A 17,156-nucleotide genomic window follows, 5' to 3' on the forward strand; every position below is an offset into this window, starting at 1 on the left:
GCATGAGATGATTGGGGAAGCCCAGCGTGGAGGACGGCAGGATGACCTGAGTGAGTGGGGGACAGACTTTTGCTCTTGAAGCATTGGCTAAGGCTGTGGCTCAAGGTAGCCTACAACCACTGGGCAGAGGTCTTATTTTTACTTCATTGATGACAAACAAATTTAAGACTTACGATTTATGAGAATTATAAGCAAATGTGTTTGCAGATGTTAAAAGGAAAAATTCTGTTACTAATCAATCATTTAATTTGTATGACTTTGTATTATCTATCATAAAAAGAAAGTCTTCCTTTGTAGAATATGTTTAAAAAAAAGATTAAGAAGATAAAAATTATACATAGTCTTATTACCAAGAGATTCTATTTCTAGTATTTTACAAACCATTGTATTTTTTCAAAATAAGATTTCTAACCTGTGATTTTTAAAGCAAGTATATATTGAGAAGATTTCCCCCTTACTTTCATAGTTTTCTAGATATATTGTATAGTCTTCTTCTTTTTTTAATTGATTAAGGTATTACATATGTGTCCTTATTCCTCTATTGCCACCCCCCTCATGTATATTCTTTTATATTTTTATTGGAAGTTGAAAGGTTGTTCCTGTTTATTTTCACTACAAAGAACAGTCTTGGTTTTAATTTAGAAAGATCCCTGGTTGCATACACTGAGCTCTGGCCCCATGGAAATTGGGGTTTTGAGCTGAAGAAGCGGCAGGAAGGGGGAGCCCAGCCGTCTGCCATTTATCACTCCCTTCCACCCTCTAGTCTGACTAAAGAGGTTCCCCTTTGGCCAAATGGGGACCCTAAGCCTCAGACCTTCCATAACCACGAAACGTCTCAAACTTCCAGGAACACTTGAGGAAAAGTTAGTGCCGACTGATGTGGAAGCAAAGTCAGGGGCTACATGAGCGTGGGGGAATGGTCTCCTTTGCTGCTTCAGGAATGGAGTCCTGGCCTTAAAACTTCCCTGTCTTTCTCCATGCTCTCTTCCCCGCATCTCCATCACAACTTGACAGTCCAAAGCACTAGTTTGCCAGGTCTTAGTCTATTGGCAGATAATGATAACTCATTATCAGCAGCTCACAGAACTGACTACTCTTCCAGGGGAGTCTCCTCTGAGTAAGTCTGTTTGCCTGTGAGTAGTCATGGCCGTAGCCACCACCACAGCTGAGTTCTCCTCCAACGCCAGCGTGGTTTGTTCCAGCCTGCAGGTAAAGCGACTCATCTCACTCTAGAATGTCAGAGCCATAAGGGACCACAAAAACGACCTAGTCCCCCCCATCCCTCCACTGTTATAGAAGAACAGTGATCTGACCAATGTTATTGGGTTAATGACAGAGCTGGAACAAGGGCAGTGCCAGGGAGCCACGTAGCCATGTGATTAATTACTGTGCCTTGGTGAACGGGCTGCCTTGGGTCAAGCCTGTAGCCAACACTTCTAAGCTGTGTGACCTTGGGCAACTTAGTTAATATCTCTGAGTCTGTTTCTTTATCTGTAAAACGGAGATGGCACTTACCTTACTGACATCATAGGGTTGTGGTAAATGAGATAACATGAACAGGATGTATACATAGCAGTTCCCCAGTAGATGTTAACAAGGGTTATGATAACAAGGGTTGTTTTTGCAGTAGCACTGACTCTCCGGTCCGGGACACAGCCCTGTCCAGCTGATGCTTGGGCTGCCACCATAACTCATTATCAGCAGCTCACAGAACTGACTACTCTTCCAGGGGAGACTCCTCTGAGTAAGTCTGTGTTTGGGACGCCCTCATAGTAACCTGCTTGCTCCCACTGCACGTTTTGCTAACAACTCTTTCCCAGAGGCATTCGTGTGGAAAGAGTGGAGCCTGTCTGAGACAGAGACGTAACCACAGAGCGAAAGAAAACTAGCAACGTGGCACAATGAAGCCGCCTGATCTCCGCCCAGGGAGGACAAGGCTGAGAGACACGCATTCATTCAGAAGGGCCCCTTTCTTCTTAACAGACCCCTTAGCGTGTGTACATCCCACCAAATTCCTTTTCTCTTACATGTTTCACTTAAAGTGTTTCTTGCAATCAAAAACATTTAGGATTTTTAAAAACATGGATTTGCTATCTTAAGGCATATCTATTTGGCATCTATCAATCAATCTATTGAGTTATCTATCATCTATGTATTAAGCAAACCAGCTTTGGTTAATTTCTAGGTTCAGGCTCATTTTGTGGTTGACTTGTGATGTCACTGCCCGCACCCCAGCCACATCCACTGAAGGACAGACGCCAACAACAGACACCTGGGAGGAGGTTCAGAGGTTCGGGCACCGAGAATCAGAATCACGAATTCTCGAAATGGGGAGGAAAACCAAAAACTCCTTTTTTTCCAGACAGATTCTGTCACGTTGTCTTCTTCTTTTATAGGGTTTGGGAAATGTTTTTCATTATCTGAGGAAGCCTTGTTATTTTTTACCTGAAGAAACCCTTCAAAGTGTCGACGGGTTTAGCATCTCAGACCACCCCACGTGCTGTGGAGCCGAGTGTGGGGCTGTGCTCGAGGCCCCGCGTGCACACGGCCACTGCGGCCGAGAGAGATGTTGGCGGAACTGAAATCACCCATTGGGTCCTGTTTCCTTTTCTTCTGCTCGTTCTCCCCTCCTCTCTCTCCCCCTCCTCTAATGAAACCAACTTACATTCAATGACCAAAATGAAAAACTACCAAACTTGCCTTTTTCCCACACAAAACCAAACCAGACCATAAAATTAGATAATTAAGTGAACTAAATAGTGAATCTACTTCTTGCTCAACATGTACAATGCTTTGACTTCAAAAAGTTTAATTTTTTCCTTATGGTCATAATTTTTGGAGAGAGAGTTCTTTTTCTTTCTAATGTGATGCTGCCTATAGATTCAGAAAATCTGTAGGGGATTTTATGTATTGATATAAATTCTATGTTGGGATTTTATTGTTTTCACTCACAGGACCCATCCAGGTTGTGGCCTAAGCCTCAACTAGCTCCGCGTGGTGTCCCCTCCTGGCTAAACTTGCTTGTTGCTCAGCCCCAGGAGGAAAGCTGTGGGTGGCCACATGTTTGTTGGATAAACGTTTCTTCTTGTAGAAAACACTGGGAATAATGTCCAGAATGGGGCAAATGAAATGGGCAAGGCTCCACTTTATTTAAAAAAAAAAAGAAAAAAAAAAAGGGGAGAAAAAGTCACTTTTCCAGGATAAGTTTGTTTATTACAAGCCATACCATAGGGCACGGAGGATACATAGCAACCTTTTTCCTATGTCAGGACTGTTCCAGCCCCGGCGGGCCCTGACCCGGTCCATGGTGCGGAAACACTTCCGCACGTACACACTCAGACCTGGAACCCGAGTCCAGGAGCTGATTCAAGGCCATGACAAAGGTGTTGCCTGCGGCAGTGGAGTTACTACGTCTGACCACGGGCATTGACCTGTGTGTGCACACACCTCTGCGCAACACACACACACAGACACACACACATGTTCTCTCCTGAACAGCGACGGCATGAGCATATTCCTCCCCCCCCTTTTTTTTTTATTTGTCTAAAGCCAAATATTTACTCCTCCAGCTCACCAGTATCTCGTGAGCCCGATGCTAGCCCACACTGCTGCAGGGCTGGGACAAAGAGATGATGTTACAGTCTGGTTTCTATGGCAACAGAGGAGGGGTAATGAAACCCCGAAATGTTGGAAACACCCCTTCTGACAATTGTGACATAATTCAGTTTATTACAAGGACGCAACTACCACAGAAGCAGAAGTGTCATTACCTTGCAGCTCATGTCGTCGAAAAGCTACACTGCACACATTTCTCTTAGTTGGGCTGCTAAGAGGAAGGAAACACGGAAAACACACACACACACACACACACACACAGACACACACACACCTCGCGTTTTCTGCATGTAAAATGTGTGTGTTCTTTAAAAGCCAGTGGTTGGCTGGTTTTCCGGACATGATGTGGTTGGAGCTGTCATCGTAATGGAAATTCATTGCTGTAGCTATGGTAAATCGAGTTTTCTGCCTGTGCTGAATGCATTAATCTAATGAGATGTGTGCAGCCGGAGCGCGGGGCTGCTGGAGACTAACTGTGAGCCACTGACACCCCGGCGGACGCGTAGCTTTTTGCAGGACGCGGTGTGCAGGTAGCGAAAGTCTTCTGCCTCCTGAGCGGACCTTCCCGGCCTGGGAACGAACCCGACCAGGCTCTGGTGCACCCGCTGTAGGTAAGGGAGACACACAGGCGGAGGGTGTGCCGCGGGCACGGGGTCTGGCTCTGGCCGCTGCCAGCATGACAGGTTCCCTGGCTCAGGGCTCAGCTCGGCGGGGGGCATGCCTCCCTCCTCCCTCCCTCCCTCCCTCCCTCCCGCTCGGGCGCTGCATGAATGTCCTGCACTCAGACCGCAGGGGCAGCAGGTAACTTTAGCACCTTCTACTCCAGATACAATGTGTGATTTCTCCATCAGGTCTCAGGGGGAAGACGGAGCAGAGAATCATAGAGTGGATACATTTAGGGATATACGTGGTCACTGCTCTTTAACTCTGCATTGAAATCTGTAGAAAGTTGTTTTTCTCCCCCTGAAATGTGAACTCAAATAAATGGTTAGCTATTTTTAAAATGATGATTTTGCTTTTTTTTTTTTTTTTTAAATAAAGACATGTTTAGCATGTCTTGGGATAAAAATATTTACCTAATATGTAATGTTTGAAATCAGCCTGTTGTGAAAAAGGCGAGAGTGGTGTTTTAAATGGAATTTTATTTTTTTTGTATACCCGATGGAATATTTTACGGGTTTAGTTCTGGTGTTTCCTGATTTCCCAGGATGGATGAGAATACTATTTATTGCTAGTTGCTGGTGCTGGTTAGTTGTTTTTTTTTTCTTGGAGAAAAAACACACACAGGTGACTATGGCATGTCAGAAGCAGTTTTCCCAAATTCAAGTACACAGAGCCACCTCTGTCCCAGGTGGGGGCCCGGTGTGACTTGAACCCGATTCCATATGTCCCTCCTGTTGGCACGAGGCTCCCTCTCCGGGTTTCGTGCTGACAGGAGAGGACTGGGAGGAGGGTGAGGTGCCGGCTGCATGGAAGTCACGGGGCCGATATGTGAGGTGACAGCCCGAGTTCTCTCCACTCCCTGTACCGTCAGCGCGGGGCGGCCCGGCAAGGCTGTGCTCTGGGCTGGTCCTCAAGAGGTGAGGCCAGCCGAAACCGGTTTGGCTCAGTGGATAGAGCATCGGCCTGCGGACTGAAAGGTCCCAGATTCGATTCCGGTCAAGGGCATGTACCTTGGTTGCGGGCACATCCCCAGTGGGAGGTGTGCAGGAGGCAGCTGGTTGATGTTTCTCTCTCATCGATGTTTCTAACTCTCTATCCCTCTCAATTCCTCTCTGTAGAAAGTCAATAAAATATATCAAAAAAATAAAAATAAAAAAGAGGTGAGGCCATCGGTGGCGTTCCGAGACAGTGGCTGCTGGCGGAGCTCAGCCTCTCTGGCTTGAGGAAGGAATCCAGGTCCTTCCGGACGGAGATGCTGGTTGTCTACTCTGTTTTTTCTTCCTTTGCAACCAGAGGGACCATTTTTAAAGCGAGACGCAGTTCTTTTCTTTCCCATGACTCTTATTTCTTTTTCTTTTTGTTTTTTAAAAATAATTTAAAAAATATATTTTATTGTTTGTTTGTTTTTTTTTACAGAGAGGAAGGGAGAAGGAGAGAGAGTTAGAAACACCAATCAGCTGCCTCCTGCACACCCCCCACTGGGTATGTGCTCGCAACCAAGGTACATGCCCTTGACCGGAATCGAACCTGGGACCTTTCAGTCTGCAGGTCAACACTCTATCTAATGAGCCAAACCGGTTAGGGCTCGTTTCTTTTTAAAGGAAACAATATTTGGAGCGAAAGCATTGAAAGTAACTGTGAGGGAGCTGGCCATGGACTACCCCGGCGCGGCTGCCTGCGCCGAGCTCCGTCCTGTTGGGGAGCTGGGGGTGAGGCAGCCTGGGGCAGCCAGGCGGGGCTGAGGCGGAGCAGCCGGAGAGGAGGCTAGTCTAAGACCGCCAGGGAAGTGCTTCGGTTTTGTTTCAAAAGCGTTACTTTTAAAAAACATATTTGCGACGTAGTTTAAAAAATCGGACGTGTTTAGCTCTTCTACATTGCGGACGTGTTTAGCTCTTCTACATTGTGCCTGTGGAGAGACTCTGCTATGTTGGTGAGTTTGTTCATCTGCTTGCTCTGTGGAATTAGAAGAACATGGCAAACCCCACAAAAACGCAGTTCTTTGATGTTTTAACCGTACGTGTTTACATTTCTTTCCTGGGCCTCCAAAATGACTTCCACGTTGCTGGAAAAAGTAAAAATAAACAAATAAGTAAAAATGGATGTGGGGTGAGGGGAAAGAAAACAGTGAGGAAAGCAAGAGGAGAGTGATTTCCTCAGCTGGTGCCGGTCTGTTTTGGGGGTGCAATGTCACTTCCTAGTTCCTGGTGCCAGTCCTGTCCTACCCCCCCCACCCCACTCCCAGCAGCAGGTGAGGCCCGCAAACCCGCTGCTGGCCGACGAGAACTCGAAAAAAGACGATGTTTACAGATGTTCACAGATGTTCAATAGCACGTTCACTATGGAAACGAAGCGACGCCTCCAGGTGCAAGGGTAGAAAATGTGTCAACTTTTAAGTGGTGTGTGAGCATCAGGCTGCACCCACGCTCCCAGGGAGTGGTGGCTTTTATTTGGTTCGTCTCCGTTTTCGATCTCAAATTCTTCAAGACATACATGGCGGAAGTTCCCTTACATCAAAACGAGGGATGCTCGGAGAGAAGCACCCTGTCCCAACATGCGGGGAGCTAGACAGGAGTGTTTTGCAGGTGCTTTTACTGTTGGTGTGCCGGGTGGACACACCACGCCTCTACAAGCTTGCCTCTTAGGACCTGGGAGAGCCAGCACTGGGGGCCTTACCCAGCCCGCACGCCTGGGAGCCTCAGCATCACGCCCTTGTGGGGCTGGGGGCTTCAGATGCCAGCGGCCCCCAGTTTTATCCCCAGCTGCTCCTCTTTGCCCTGCTTTCTGCTTTTGTTCAGGGATGCCGTGGGAAAGACAGGGGGGTGGGGGGGAGGAGGGGGAAGACGAGGAAGACTTTTCCCATCTAATTATCAAAGAGCATAAAACTCGGCCCAGCACTTCGGAGAAGTGGTTTGTGAAAGCCGGGCCAGTGGCCGTGAGCACACGTGTTTCTTCGTTTGGGTGGGCACACTGGACTCGTCTAGGAATGAGTTTTGGTGAAGTGCCTCCTTGGACAGCTTCTTAATTCTGTGATTTCCCAAAAGGCTAGTGTGAGCTTTGCCTGTTTTTATTTCTGTTGCCTTCAAGGGCAGACAGGTGAGGAGGAACCGGGGATTAAGCACAGCCCCCAGAGAAAACACAAATAGTATGGGGCATAAATAATGCAACAGAAGCCATGACTGTGTCTAGTAAATTACTCTAAATTTTAATTAATACGTCGCAGAAACCACACCATGAGCTTTAAAAATCACCCCTTTATCAATACGGTGATAATGAACTTGCCCTGGAATTAGCCTTTCTCTCAGCCCGGGGCAGCGCGCAGCCTCGTAAGTTGTCTGGAACGCTGCCAATTTTAAACAATTGGTCTCCTGGCAAACTCACTGGCTTTTAATTCAAACATCGATTGTGACATTTTCCAACGAGGTTCAAAGACCTTGGCATCGCCCAAGTCACCGCAGAATTTCCAAAATGCTAGGATTGCATTTAAATCTGTTGCTTTCTCTTTCTTTATTTTCCTTCTCTTCCCCCGCCTCCCCTCAACAAAACGAAACACAGCGACAACAAAGCTTTGCATTTGCAAGAGCGCCCGGCTCCAGTCTGGGCTATAAATTTCTGCTAGGATCTCTGCCGTGTCGCCGTGGCGAGTCCTGAGTTTGTGGATACGCGTACACCAAGTTCCAGCGCCTTGGCTGCAAGCCCACGAGGTCCTAAGTGTGTTTTTATTGTTGTTGCATTTGACTCGGTTTTGGTTCTGGCAAAGGTTCACTCCTTAACATTTCTGCACACTCTCATGGCAGTTTGTCTGATGCCAAGATTGAAATGGCGACTCAAAGCAGAGGAGCTGCAGGGCAGAAGGGCCATATCAGACTGTTTGAAATTTGGCTTATTCTGACCTCCACATCCTAATGTCCGGAGGAGTACAGGAGCATTGGGCATTTCAGAGCAGCCTGCTTCACAATCCTCTCTCTCTCTCTCTCTCTCTCTCTCTCTGTCACTGGTGGGTGGCATTCAGGGGCAGCCTGATGAGGGGCACTGCTATTGGCACAGTGCACAGTGTCTGGAAGGCGAGTGGTGATGGAGTGCAGTCAGTCTTCAGAAGTCAGAGCTCTCTCCTCCCCTCCCCCTGGGTTTTCAAATGCTAGCCTTGGTGGCTCTTGCTTCTCTCAGCCAAGAGACCTGGCCAGGCTGGGGTGCTGGTGACAAGGCTTTGCCGGGTGAGCTGGCAGTTCTGACCGTCAAGAACATCCCTGCCTCAGGAGGGTGGGATGGAGAGGAGCAGCAGGCAGGATGTGTGTGTTCTGGAATAAATGAGAATGTGTCCGTCATAGAGGAGATAAAGCACCTCCCACTTCTCACAGCTGTTACCCCGTGGACTCCAGATTAGGACAGACAGGAATGTGTTTCCCTGTGGCTGTGCTCGGGGTGTACCAAGCTGGAAAGTCTCTCCACGGAGCCCGTGTGACACCCTGGGGTGACAGGGATATATTCTGAGACCTGCCTGTCGAGCTTCCCTCGGGTTGCCACTGTCACGTTTGACCAGTTGCGTTTTGGAGAATCTGGTGGCACAAAACCATTGAACCCCTCCCTCCCTTCCCACCAGCTCAGACACATTCCCCCTTCATGTTTGTTTGTGGGGAGGCACACGTGCATTTCCTTCCTGGCAGCTGCATTGATTGGTCAGATAAATGGAACGTAGTCCCAGAGTGGCTGGTTTTCAAAAGTGAAGGCAAGCTCCCGTAGCCGGCTGTGCCCTTGGAGGACGGTGCCCGGCTGATCAGGAGCGGCCTGGCCGTCTTTGTAAGGATGATGACACAGAAGCACAGGAGCGGCGTTGGCCAGGAGGAGAAGATGACAGGCCAGAGAAAAACGGCGTCAACGCCATGCTTTGAAAGGGGGTGATGTCTGGTCAGCCCCATGACGGTGACTCAACTCTTGGGAGCTAAATATTTGTTAGCAAAGGCCTTTGCCCGTTTTTTCTAACTGTGCTGGTCATTGTCTGGAATGCTGTCAGACTTACTGGATGTTAAATTCAATCCAATCATTCTTTCGAGACAAAACATTTGACTCAGAAGTAATCCTAAGGAAACATGCAGCCCTTCAGTGAAGATGGGCACTAAGCCTGGAAACAAAAGCTAAGCTGGGGAGAGCAAAGAATTACCCTGGTTGGGTCCCAGTCCAACCCATGAGCAACGGCACTGAACAAAGAGGTGCGGGGATGAAGCCCAGAGGAGAGAGAGTGTCTCCCCCATCCCCCACTTCCAAAAGCGGACCTGGCCATGGCTCTCCTTCCTGGACCCTCTGCAGCTCACAGAGGGCTCAGTGAGAGCGAACCGTAGCACAGGCTGTCCCCTTTCAGCCCTAACGGGTCTTTTCTTTTGGGTTGAAGGAAAGATGTTCTGTTTCCCTTTTCACATTTGCGACAAGTCATCCAAGGCCATCACTGATGAGAAAATCAGGGTTGAACACCAAGCGGTGTGTTTTTCCCTGGTGTTAGGAGCCAGGCCCACCCATCGGACCGGTGGTAACCTCAGTGGTGTGTTGTGCAGTAAACGGATGCAGCCTTCGAGGCTATCTGGGGCTGCCTTGGGACTTTAGTCCTGTTCCGACAGGCAATGGTGGCCTTGGCGAATGAGGTAAGGGAGATCTGAAAAGAGAAACACAGATGAAAGCCAATTCTGGAAGACAGGATTTGGAGGTCCTGTAACTTAAACAATATCTCTGGGCCTAACCGTTTCTATCCAATCACAAGCTCCTTCCTGACGGCTTTCCAAGAAAGAGGCTGACCTCTCTCCTTCACAGTCCTTTAGGATTGAGTACCCTCCCTACTGGGAAATGAGGGTGACATCAAGGCTTAATCAAATAATTAGCCATTAAGATATGCTGTTTATCCCAAAGAGCATACCTCAAAAAATGTCATTGGGTTTGTTGACCAGTACACAACTCCACTGTGGGAATATATTTCTGTCACTGTTCAGCCTTCAGGACCCTAAGGTCACGGGTTCGTGCTGTTGCCCTTGTTGCCTGTACTGTGGAGTCTGCCATGAGATTTGGGGGTCCAAGCCAATCATCTGTGCATTTCCCCTTATACGGGGAACTCTTTCTTTCAGATGCTAGAAGATGCTCAGGCATATCTGATTATGTCACTTTCACAGCTCATTTGCAAAAACTCTTCAAGTGGAAAGCTGTGGATAGCTTTAGATTTTGGTGCACAAATCACTAACAAAGCAGGGAATGGCGAAAATAAACACACCCCAGCTTGCTCGAATGTCTGAAATCACCACCCACAACGTGACCATAGAGCTTTCATTCGGAGTGTCGGTAACATAATTAAGTACTTAACATCGATAATGAGGGCACACTGTATGGTGGGGTCATTTTGGTGCCTGTGGAAATGGTTACCGGTAATTGGTCCCACAGTGAGGAGCTGTACCATGTGTGCTGCCTTAATGAGACCAGGTAAGTATAGACCCTTTCCAGGGAATTGGGTTAGAAACTCAAGTTGGTGTGGGATATATGTGGCAATGTGTGGGGCCAGTGCTAGGTAGTGGCATCGAGGAGTGGCCTTCTCTCTCTGTTGCCCTCACTTTTAGTTACAGGTTGTGAAGCAAGAACCCAGTAAAGGACACAGCAGAGTTAGGCAAAGGGACATTCAGAATAGTTTGTCTTGTACTTTTTTTCCTTGGAATTAGCCCAAATTTCTGCTAAGGTCAGGTGCTAAGAAGTTGAGTTCTTATTAATTGGCCTGAAACTAGAGTAATGCGGAACAAATTAGAAGTATAATCATTTTAAATATATATATATATATATATATATATATATATATATATATATATATATATATATATATTTCTGGGCACAAGATAAGTTTTCACGACTCTCTTTGGCATTTTCCTTCCAGAAGGAAAAAAAGAAATTCCATGCGGCCAAAGACCTAGGCTGGTCCTCGTAGATTTCTAACAGAGGACAGTGTGGGTCTCATGACTTCCTGGACAAAGCTAAGGAAAACCCAAAGTTAAGGAAACACTTTTGCCAAGATTTTTCTGTATTCTGCTTGTGCACTTAGTAGATTGGTCAGTTTCCAGGGTTTCTTTCTCGTTCCTGAAACTACAGATTCAGGGCAGGTTGGGAGCATTTTCCCTGGGCCCATGGAACCACTGACGCCCCAGACCGTTTTCCAGCGGCTCACCCCTCAGTGAAAGCTGGAAGGTGAAAACTCGAGCTGAAGGAATGAGCGTGGAGCAAAAACGCGTGACATTTGATGGGAAGAATAAAAAGCAGGAAGCCTCTACGCTGAGAAATGTTCTTTGAGTGAGTCCAGCTCTCAGGCTGAATGAGTGATGAAGGCTCTCTGGGCCGTGAAGCCTCTCTCCCAGGGCAGGCCTCCGGCGTGTCCCCAGGCCCTTCAAAGGATGCAGGCAGCACAGCCTCCCTGCTCAGGAGGCGGCCCCTTTCTCCCGCAGTGAGCAGGGCCTCCTTTCCCTGCAGAGCTCCCCTCAGCTTCCTCCTCCGGGGACTTCCTCCCCTGAGGGTGTCCTTTTGGCCTGAGAGCTACACAGAATAAACATAAACAGAGCAGCATGGATTTCCAGTGGCCAAAGCCAGTTCAGAGCCTACCAGTGTGATCCAGGACAAGTATGGTGGCCCAGCTCCCTCCTCTCCTCTCCTCCATGGGGATGCTATTCCTGTTGGTCCCCACTGCGGAGGCCCAGTGCCTTGAATGCAGCAAGTGCCGAATATATATTTATTGAATGAATGAAAGAACGAAGGAATGAATGGTTAAAGGAGAGATCATCTCAGCATGGTGGAGGCCTCACAGTGTTGTGGAAAGAGCAGGCACACTCTCGGTGCTATGACGTCATAGGGTTAACATTTCAGAGGTGGTTGGGAATGTTACTTCGGGTAACATCTGTAACGTACAGAGGAAACGGTCTATGGAAAGGGGCTCTGCACACTGTGACGTGCTGTACAGTGATACTGAATCACATGCTCCCGTTTGTTGAGCATCCTGGGCTCAGGGTTGCTGAGGGAAGCACTAGACAGGCTGTATCTTGTTTATCCGATTTAATCCAAACAGGAAGTCAAGGTGGGAGGGGCTGTTTTCCCTCCATGGCACAGCTAGGGAAACCGAGGCTCCGTCACACAGCTTGGCAAGGGTGACCTGGCCGGGTGACGTTTGCTGAGTCTTTCCTTTGGCTTTGAACCGCCGCCGGGGCTTCCGTGTCTGTCACCTGCGAGGCCGGAGGAGAAAGAGCTCTTTTATGCCCACCAGCCGAGCCAGCTGCTCCCGCCGGCCAGCGCGGCTGTTCCCAGGCCCCGCCGGTTCCAGAGAGGAAATGATTCCCTGGTGTTTCCATTTGGAAAGACGTGTTTGATCCACAGCAAACTTTTTTTTAAAGCGGTTAGGCCCTGGGTCCTGCCAGACTCCACCCTCATTTTTTATTACAGATGTTGTTAACTCCCTGCTTCCAATCCTGAAGTGAAATTCCCAGATCACATAACCCATTCACACCTGTATCGTAAGGAGAATCGGTGTCATGTCACAATTGGACTCTAAAGATGACATGCGGCCCACCCACACTGGGGGAGGTGAAACTGCCTCACTCAGTCTACCGATGCAAATGTTATCTCATACAGGAACACACCCCAGACACACTCAGAACTGTGGCCCAGGCAAATTGACACATCAAAGTCACCATCGGCCCTAACCGGTTTGGCTCAGTGGATAGAACATTGGTCTGTGGACTGAAAGGTCCCAGGTTCGTGTCCGGTCAAGGGCATGTACCTTGGTTGTGGGCACATCCCCAGTGGGAGGTGTGCAGGAGAAAGTTGATTGATGTTTCTCTCTCATCGATGTTTCTAACTCTCTATCCCTCTCCATTCCTCTCTGTAAAAAATCAATAAAATATATTTTTTAAAGTCACCATGAGAGGTGATGTCCAGCAAAATGCTGCACAGGTTGTATCTACGGATCTGTATTTTCTAAACACTCCTTTGAGCCCTAGACTGTCCCTGTCTCTGGCCTGAGGATTTGGTATTGCTCCATTCTTCAGGACTGTGATCCTCTGAGTCCTTCGCATCATTTCTCCAGAGAGAGTTATCCTTCAGCTTTCTGAGCCGCTTTTGGAGCAGGTCCCTGTGGGTGACTCTTAATTCCGGGGAAGGCTGAGCCACCTTTCAGATTTCCAGCTGCCCCTCTGGAGTGGCCATCCCCCAGCATCCCACAGCTGGCCGCTTGTTGCCCGGGCTGCCCACAGTGCTGCAGCTGCAGGTCAAGGTCCCTGCTGGCTCCCACACAGGATCACACGTCACAGCAAGCTTGGTCCTCCAGTGAGGAAACGTCTGCCCTGGAAGTCTGGTCCTTCGACACCCTGTCTCCCTGATGCTAAGTCTGGCTCAGTGGTTGCAAGGAGCTTAGCTGTGATGTATATGCTATGACGTCACTGATAGCCCCTGTCTCATGGCCGTGAAGATAGCGGGACATCTTCATGTGCCCCTGGGGCCCTGCTTGTTTGGATGATGTGCCACCATCGAGTTCACGAGTTCACGGACCCACTTTCTACTTTCTGGATTTGTGTCCAGACTGCCCCCAGAAGTAGGACAAACATCTTTAGGACAACAGTTTTATCTGTTTGGCCTTTTTGGCCTGAAGTGTTATTGCAGAACAGAAAATCAACGAGGGTGCCTCAGGGGGATTGACGGAGACACAATCAACGGATTTGGATTGGGGCAGTTCACATAACCCGCACGGCCAGGTGTGCCCTCACCTCTCTGCAGGTGTCCGAGGGCATGGAGGCCTCCGCCTGGGACAGGAGGACTCGTGTAGGTCTCAGACGAAGCAGGAAGGTGGACTCGTATTGCAAGACCCAAAAAGAAGCACAAAAATGCAACAAAGAAAAAGCACGTTCACAAAACAAGTTGTGTTCATTTTGATCACACATCTACAGGAACAAAACAGCAGGGATCTGTTTCCTGCACTAGAGGAGAAAATGTGTTCTTAGTGCCTGCCCGCGTGTGCGAGGGGAACCATCATAAAACACCAGAGGCTGGGTGGCTTAAAAAACAAAAATATATTTTCTAACCGTTCTGGAGGCTAGCAGTCCAAGCTATTTGGTTTTCCCTGAGGCCTCTCTTCTTAGCTTGTAAATGGTTACCTTGCTGTATCCTCACACGACCTTTCCTCGGTGTGTTTGCACCCCTGGTCTCTCCCTCTTCCTCTCATACCTATTGGACCAGGGCCCGCCCCTTGTGACCTCATTTAACCTTAATTGCCTCTGTAGAGACCTTATATCCAAATACAGTCACGTTGCTTGTCAAGCCTTCAACATGTGAATCTTGGGGGCACACAATTTATTGCATAACAGAGCTTATCTTCAGATTTCATTTAACAGCCTTCATGCACTTCCCTGTGAACTATCAGTGGCGAATGTGCCTCATAATGGTCCCCTATGACTTAGCAAACACCTATCTTCCCTTCCATGTCAGGTCAGTCACATTGCTGCTGGACTCGCTCCAGATGGCCAAGGGATATTTTTCACAAAAGTTCCAACTCTCCTCTTGGGGCAGAGGAGGTGACAGGATGTCTCCAAATCCCTTTTCAGAAATGGCAACTGAAGTCTCCCCTTCTCTCCTCCCCGCAGCAGTGCAAGCTCACAAAGTCCATAAAATGATGAAACTCAGCAGGTTGTACTGGTGGAGTTAGTCTTGACCCCAGAGCTTATGCTGTTGACAGGGCTTCACCTGTGCCTTCTATGCATTTACCTCTCCAGTGACATGTCCCTCTCTCCTTCCCCCGCCCCCCAGGTGGTCAGGGAAATCCCAAAATGCTTTGTGCACCAGTTGGCAGAGGGAGTCTTGAGGCTGCAGATTCTATCTGAGTGAAACATATTAATTTTATTATCATCCTTTAACTAGATTTTCTTGAATTTTTCAATTTTGAATTTTCCTCTAAGTCCCGAGAGATTAACCTCTGAAAATGAATAACAATTATTGTGGCCTGAGTTTTAAAATGGATGTTCCGATGCACTATATTACATTTCCATGAGGTGGTTGACAAACGTCCTTGCAAGGAAACTGAGGTACCATAAGTTAAATATCTTGCTTCAGGATCAGGTTAGGCAAAAACCTCACTAACTTTTTAAAAAAATATATATTTTATTGAATTTGTACAGAGAGGAAGGGAGAGAGATAGAAAGCTAGAAACATCGATGAGAGAGAGTCATCGATCAGCTGCCTCTTGCACACCCCCTACTGGGGATATGCCTGCAACCAAGGTACATGCCCTTGACCGGAATTGAACCCGGGTCCCTTCAGTCCCCAAGCCAACACTCTATCCATTGAGCCAAACCGATCTCGGCAAACCTCACCTTCTTGACTCATTGGCCAAAGCCGTTGTCTACTGACCTGCCACATTTTCCATCAGTTTGGGGACAGGCAATGTGTGAGGCTTGGGCATGGAGAAGTTTGAACAAACATTGCTTCTAACATAGAACTCGCTTCCCCTTACTCATATTGGATGTGTGAATTGACTTTGACTTCGGCCTGTCACAGTTTCGGTTGACATCGCAGGCACTGAGAGAAAGCACCAGGAGGGTCCCCTTAGCTCTCAGAGTTTGTCTTGGGGCCTTTGTTGGTGGCTTTCTTTACCCGAACCCCACCCAATGCCCCTGACTGAAGATTTCCAGTGGGTTCTGGGTCCCGATTGGCAGGCAGTGTAGGGAAGGCCCCAGTGAGAGGTTGTGAGAGCAAGTGCCCTTGGCTTTGGGTTCCTCACCTGATAGTGACCTCATTGAGATTGTTGTGTGAGCCTATGCCCCAGGTGGCTCTGCCTTAGCCAGGAATGGCCTCTGCTTGTTAACTGCTCCTCCCCCCAACCAGGTGAGCGTGGGGCCTGGCATAGCAAGGAGCTCCCCAGGTTTTCTAGATGGATTAGGGATATATGGACAGAAACGGGTGATTATGTGAAGGGGCTACGTACCCAAAGGCTTGCTTGGCTAGCTACCCGAGTTCCAGGATGAAATTTTAACTGTTTTAACGGACATCTCCATCTACAGTGGTGCCTCACACAACGAACTCAATTCGTTCCAGGAGCAAGTCTGTTATGCGAAAAGTTCGTTATGTGAAACGCGTTTTCCCATAACAATACATGTTAAAAAAAAATAATTCGTTCTGTAGCATAAAATATGCTAAGATGACATAAAAAAAAGATAAATTTTTTGTTATTATTTTTATTTAGATACATCATGATATAAAAAAAATATTGAGTTTAACTTAAAAGGACGACTGCCGTGATACGTGCGTGATTTAATTCGTAATGAAGAACGATTGCCGCGATACGTGCTTAAGTTAAGCGCAGTGACTAACGACTGCCTGCAGTGCCTGCGCGGAAGGATGCAATACATCGGCAGCGATCGTGGAAGCTCGGGCGAAGCAGTCGTGGAAGCTCGGGCGACTTCGTTGTGTGAAACGAAGTTCGTTGTATGAATCATGAAATGAAATTCGTTGTGTGCAGCGTTCGCTGTGCGAGACGTTCTTTATGTGATGCACCACTGTATATGTTTCAAAGGCGCCCTAAACTCATTTTCAAAATCAGGCCCATCATTTGCACCCTTCCCCACATCTTCTCGTTCTCCTTTATTCTGTCTGTATGCAAACTGCGTTCTCAGTTATCCAAAACAACAGTCTCAGAATCCTCAGTTCTCCTCACGCCACGCCTTTAACCAAGTCCTAATAGATGCTACTTCCAAGCGTTTCTTACACTTCATTTCTTTCTCCCTCCACCCCTGAACTGCTGCCCTTGTACAGGCCGTCCACAGCCCCTTCACTGGATCACAGCCATGGCCTTCAGCCCTGCCTCTCGGCCTGCAGTCCCCCTCCATACACCC

General features: G+C 48.1%; 1 protein-coding gene across 2 annotated transcripts in view; it reads left to right on the top strand.

The window, feature by feature from the left end:
* Window positions 1-4,028: 4,028 nt before the first annotated feature.
* Window positions 4,029-17,156, top strand: part of SCML4 (Scm polycomb group protein like 4) — a 68,713-nt gene continuing 55,585 nt past the window's right edge. For both annotated transcript variants that reach the window (XR_004983773.2, XM_036414731.2), the window contains exon 1: window positions 4,029-4,226. The gene's annotated coding sequence lies outside the window, so the exon portion shown is untranslated. The remainder of the gene's footprint in view (window positions 4,227-17,156) is intronic.

This window comes from Pipistrellus kuhlii, unplaced genomic scaffold (assembly GCF_014108245.1).
Source record: "Pipistrellus kuhlii isolate mPipKuh1 unplaced genomic scaffold, mPipKuh1.p scaffold_m20_p_5, whole genome shotgun sequence".
Classification (NCBI taxonomy): Eukaryota; Metazoa; Chordata; class Mammalia; order Chiroptera; family Vespertilionidae; genus Pipistrellus; species Pipistrellus kuhlii.